We start from the raw sequence: 6,000 nt of genomic DNA, 5'->3' as shown, positions 1-6,000 counted from the left end.
ATAAGGGTGTTATAACATGGTAATTAATAGCTTGCACAAAAACAGTTTGGACAGCAGCAGTAGACTAATTTTGAAAACTCACCATAAATTGTAGAAATCTAATTAGAAGATGAAAAAAATATGGAATTAAAGCTTATTGAGTATAGTTTCTCATAGAAGAAATAGTGTAAGCAATGGATTTGTAAATTTTGAGATATAATGAATTTTGTGAGACAAGGTCAGAATGAATTCGGGTTCCCCTGTTCTGAATTTGAAAAAATCATAAAAAATTGAATAAAAATAATTAGGGGCTTAAATTTATATTTTTAGAATCCTGAATGAGTCTATTTTCAATATAAACAAATATGAACATCATTCGAATTCTGTACAAGGAGATAATTAATTTTTAGTGAAGAAGGGTCACAACTGTCAGACAGCAGAACAGGGGTAACTTTAAAGAATAAACTGTACTTATTGGCTAAACCAAAAATTCTGAAATTTTTATGGTAAGAATATATATGAGTCTAGATTCAGGTAAAATTATCGGATATTAATTTGGAGCTCTATAGATCCAGATATAAATAATTTAGTGACTATAATGCAGATAGACAGCTTGAATATTCATAAAAGTAAATAATAAAAATTATGGATAATGTTACTTACAAGTGTGTTATCTACATTAAGGATGTGGAATGGAGAGGAGGAGGAGGAAAAATATGTATGAATATTCATCTAGCATAGCTAATTTGCATATTTTAGGCTCAGGGACTAAATTGAATAAAAGTAAAACTTTATGGGCAATTTTGTAAACATGTCAGAAATGACAAAATTGCATGAAATGGATTATTTTATTATTTAAATTACAAAATTGAATGAAATTATTAATTTAGTTCAAGATCGGGGGAAAACATGTTTTAGGGATTAAAATGAAAAGTGTTGAAATTATGAAAAATTCTGATATTTTATAGAATTCATGGATTGTTATCAATATATATGAGAATAATAGCTGGAAATAAGGATTAAATTGCAAGAATTTTATTTTCCTGACCCTAAGGATGAAATCGTCATTAATTAAAACTTTATGGGCAAAATAGTAATTTTGCCTAGAGCATTAATTAAATGCATTAGAAGATGAAATGAATGAAAATGATGATCAAATTTATTTATAAAGATTCGGACGACTCAAATATGAGACTTGATCGTGGAAAAGAAAAGATATCAGATTAATGAAATTATAAACACAAATAAGCAATGAGGTAAGTTCGTGTAACTTGAATTATATTCTTAAATGCTTGAGATTGTATGTTATTTATGTGAATATGATTTGAATGTTCATTGTATGAAAATTTATGAAACATTGATAAATTTGATAAAAGGAGAAGAAATCTCGGTTGAATGAAAGGAAAATTCGATGGATCTCTGAAAAGGAATTGACGGTAAAAAGGATCTAGCCCGGACGGGTGATCCTATCCTGATATAGCCCTCCCGAAGAATATGTGTAAAATGGATTTAGCCTGGACGGGTAATCCGAATTAGGGTCTGAATTTAGCCTGGACTGGTAATTCAGATCCAAGCTCATTAGAGTAATTGTCGTTGCAGGGGATTTAGCCTGGACTGGTAATCCCGACAATACTCTATGAGTTTATATTACAGGGGATTTAGCCTGGACTGGTAATCCCACTGTAAGGATGAGGTTCGCGGGAGTGTGCTCTCTGATATGAAATGTGTAAGACCATGGTTGAAAGATACCATGACAGCCTGATATGAAATGTGTAAGACCATGGTTGAAAGATACCATGGAAGCCTGATATGAAATGTGTAAGACCATGGTTGAAAGATACCATGGCAACCTGATATGAAATGTGTAAGACCATGGTTGAAAGATACCATGGCAACGTGATATGAAATGAACAAGACTATGGTTGAAAGATACCATGGCAACATGACAGAAAATGAGTAAGTCCATAGTTGAAAGACACTATGGCATCATGTCAAAGATAAATAAGACCGTGGATGGGAGACGCTCTGACATCTGTTGAACAATTGATATTCAGGTAATATGTATCAGATGACGAATGGTTATATGAAATAATTATGAAGATAGATAAACGAAATAAGTATAAGTACATGGAATATAATTTATGTTAAGTTTGATATAAGCTATTACCGGAATAAATATACATAAAATATATGGAAATGATGGAGCATGAAATATTGATATAATGTAATGAATGATATATGCTTATGAAGAAACAGTAAGAGCATGATATGTTTCATGACATGTACATATATGATTATCTTTGATATGTTGATACAAGGAAATTATGTAAGTTGAGACTATTATTAAACTCAAGTGCGATATGTCGAGAAAATAGATATATCAATGTTGAATTTATATGAGATATGTGCAAGTATACTAACGATGTTGCTGTTTGATGCTTATACAAGTGTCAAACTGTTGATTGAATGGTAAATTGGTAATATATTTATTTATATGATGCATTGAATCGGTAAGTATTTAAAATTTTTTTAGTGATCTGTAAATGGTAGTAATGCTCCGAAACCCTATTCTGGCAGCGGATACGGGTTAGGGGTGTTACACTAGTTGAAGGAAAATTGGTGAGTTTTCCATCAAATTTTAGTTAATTTTTTGTTAAAATATAATAGATGCTAATATCTGAGTGTGAAGTATGTAATGAAGTATGCTTTGGATTAAGAAAATGAGTTAGTCGACCTGAATATGTGTTTCTGTTGAATGTGCAATATATGATTAGTAATTGTTTAGGAAATAGGGGTGAATCTTAGTATGGTGAGGTTGAGTTGTGGAATTGGTCACTGTGGTGGTATACGATAAAGTTTATCGGGACAGTAAACATGAATTTTGATATGCAAATTCTGAAGAAAGTCCATGGCCATGGTACATTCTGGAAAGGGTGAATAAGCCACATTTATCGATTGGGGTTCTTTGCGTATCTTAGGGCAATGATGGGAAAACCTCATGCGATGTGAGTTTAGGAAAGTCCATATCACAAACACGACATGTATGGAATGCATAGGTGGCATACTGCTAGCCTATATAGCTTACTCTGATTTGGCCTTTATGGCTCATTCTGTTAGCCTTTGTGGCATTATGATATGGTTTTTGTGGCATTCTATTAGCCTTTGTAGCATTCTAAAATAGCCATTGTGGGATTCTGTTAGCCTTTGTGTCGTATTCTATATATTTGTGGAGTACTATGTCTAGCCTGTACTTTGGTAAGTCTACATTAAGTATATGATCTACCTGAAGCTTTATTGTGAAAGGTTTTGTGATAAAATTGAATAATTTTTAAAGAAAGTTCTTGAAAGAAGCATGACTCAACATGTTAGAAGAGGGTATCCGTCGTGGTTATCTATCAGATTTGTATATGGGCGTATTCGATAAAAAAGTCCGTCAATTTGAGTGACTGTGCTGATAAGGTAGAATTTTGAGTTATTTGATACTTACTGTATTTGTATAGCATTATGTCTTATTCTAATCTCTAATGGAATATAATCTTTTGCAATACGAGAACGTCTTGAGTTGAATTAGGGTATGGTCTAAATTATAATTTGATTTAGTAAGGTCAGTTTGGGTATCCGCCAAAAGTATGAACACTAAGTGGTATCCATCAAATATAGTGCATATGATTATTTGTTCGAGATTCGTTTTTAAAAGTTATTTGAAGAAAAAGAGAAGACAGTTCCAACTGTCAAAACTTGAAGTCAGTCAAGTAACAGAACGAATGAGAATATGGTACGAATAGTAAGTGGCATATAAGTATGATAGTGTAGACAAATGTGGAAAGTCTAAATATTCAAAATGAAAAAATTATCAAGGAAAGTTAAAAGGTAATATGTGTTCATAACTCACTAAGTTCCTCTGAACTTATTGGTATTATATTTATGTTTTAGGTATTGTCATGTCAATGTAAGTACTTAATGAGACAATGCCAAAAATATGCCAGAGTAGTAGCAAGTGAGGATACTATGCATACAGTGGGCGTATAAGAAGGGCTGATGTTTAGAAAGACTATACCCTTAGAGTTTGTCTTTTGTAACTTATGAGTCATAATAAAATTTTAGCAAGGCTAATACAACATGTTATTGCAAATTCTTTCCTTTCTTCATTTAATATGAAGTTTTAATCAATTTAATGATAAATGTCTTCAGTAAAGAGTTTTTGTCAATGGTTTTGACAATTTCGTTAAGTTTTCTGTGCAGTAATACCCAAAACCTGGACTCTGTGAATTGGGTTAGGTGAGGACATTACATTACACCTATTAATTAAAATATTATTTCGTCACGAATTCAGTCCACTAAAGTATCGTGACTGAGCTCTCACTTATTATATACCAATACAAAAGCTATTAAATAAGTGCTCGTCCAACAACCTTATCATAAGTGAATTATCTTCATAGGATATACTTAATCTCTTTGGGAGAAATTTGTTCTCCCAATATGATTTTACTTTATCTTGTGGTAACCATTACATCTTCCTTCATGAAAAGTCAATTCCTATCATATATTAATTAAATAACCACAAAGACAAATGACCCATGGTTATGTTTACTTTTTATTTATATGTTTATTTTTTATCTATCATGTAATACCGATAGGAGGATATCATTTACCCTTTATTAAGCTATGAATTCCATTATTGTGGAAAACGATGTTACATACTGTAGGAGTTGTATACCTAATGTACCAGCTTTTGATTCATTATCTATTTGAACTCAGGTTTTCTTTTACATCAAAGTATACAAGTTACGAATACATATTCCATCATCCACTCAAGAAGGTATGCCATATGACGAACATCAAAAGTGAATAAATCTATAAATGGATCTAGAATATATTCTACTTGGGTTCTGTCTGATGTACTGCCAGTCTAGTCATTCATTTTTATCTCTCTACCTTTTGGGAGTCATTCACTTTGATACCTAAGATAAGGCATCTCCCTAATCTCCCCAATTGGACTTGATAAATAACACATAACTGTTTCAATTGGTATGCTCATTTCTAATTTGACTAAGAATATGTTTAGATTATATACTAACATAAGTTGTCTTTTCGTTCTACAATTGGACCACGTAATACCACTTAGTATTAGTTAAATAGTAGATAATTGGTAAGACAATATTTGCTTCCATTTTGCTTTGCATGCAAAAAAACTATTGAGGATAATATACAAAATGTATTAATGAAATTGATGGATATTTGATTAAACCAATTTGTTGGAAAATACAAGCACATATAGAAGAAAATACAACACTAAGGACACTATATCCCTACACATATAACTCCCCAAACCCCCAAGAATTTATTCTCTTGTAACCCCTAAAGAAATTATAAGGTACATTAATTCTCTTATCTATGTCTTTGCAACCTATGGTTATTGAGACCCTATAAATAGAGGACATGTATAAGTTTTTTTGTATCCTAAGTAAAAGTAGAATTATCATTTCACTTTTGTGTCTATTTGTCTCTCTTATTGTAACACCCCAAAACACAGCCTAAAAGTTTAGACTGAATCCCGAAGGTTATATTGATCACCGAAGTGATCCAAAAGCAATATTTCAAAACGAATTGTTATAATCTTATTTTGAACACAGTTTGCTAAATTCGAACTAAACCGTTTAACCATTTAGGATTTAATACATAAGAGTTAGGTTACGTTAAAAACATTCTGGAATATAAATCCACAGTTTCTAAAGTTCAGTCAGAATAGCAATTTGCAAAAATCCAGAACAAGTTTTATACCACAGTTCCTATTAAACATTTACTGTAACACCCCTAACCTTTATTCATTGCCGGAACAGGGTTACGGAGCATTACCAAACTTTATAGACTAATTACTGAAATTTTACAACCTTTATCATTCATATCAAGAATCAATCATAAAACACGCATATTGTCCCTTAGATAGGCCCTCGAAGCCCAAAATACACATTAAAAGTAAATCGGGACTAAACCGAACACTTAGAGAATTTTTCTCAAAAT

The sequence above is a fragment of the Gossypium hirsutum genome, chromosome A09 (assembly GCF_007990345.1).
Source record: "Gossypium hirsutum isolate 1008001.06 chromosome A09, Gossypium_hirsutum_v2.1, whole genome shotgun sequence".
In the NCBI taxonomy this organism is placed as follows: domain Eukaryota; kingdom Viridiplantae; phylum Streptophyta; class Magnoliopsida; order Malvales; family Malvaceae; genus Gossypium; species Gossypium hirsutum.
The sequence above is the reverse complement of the archived record's forward strand: the minus strand, read 5'-3'. Positions refer to the sequence as shown.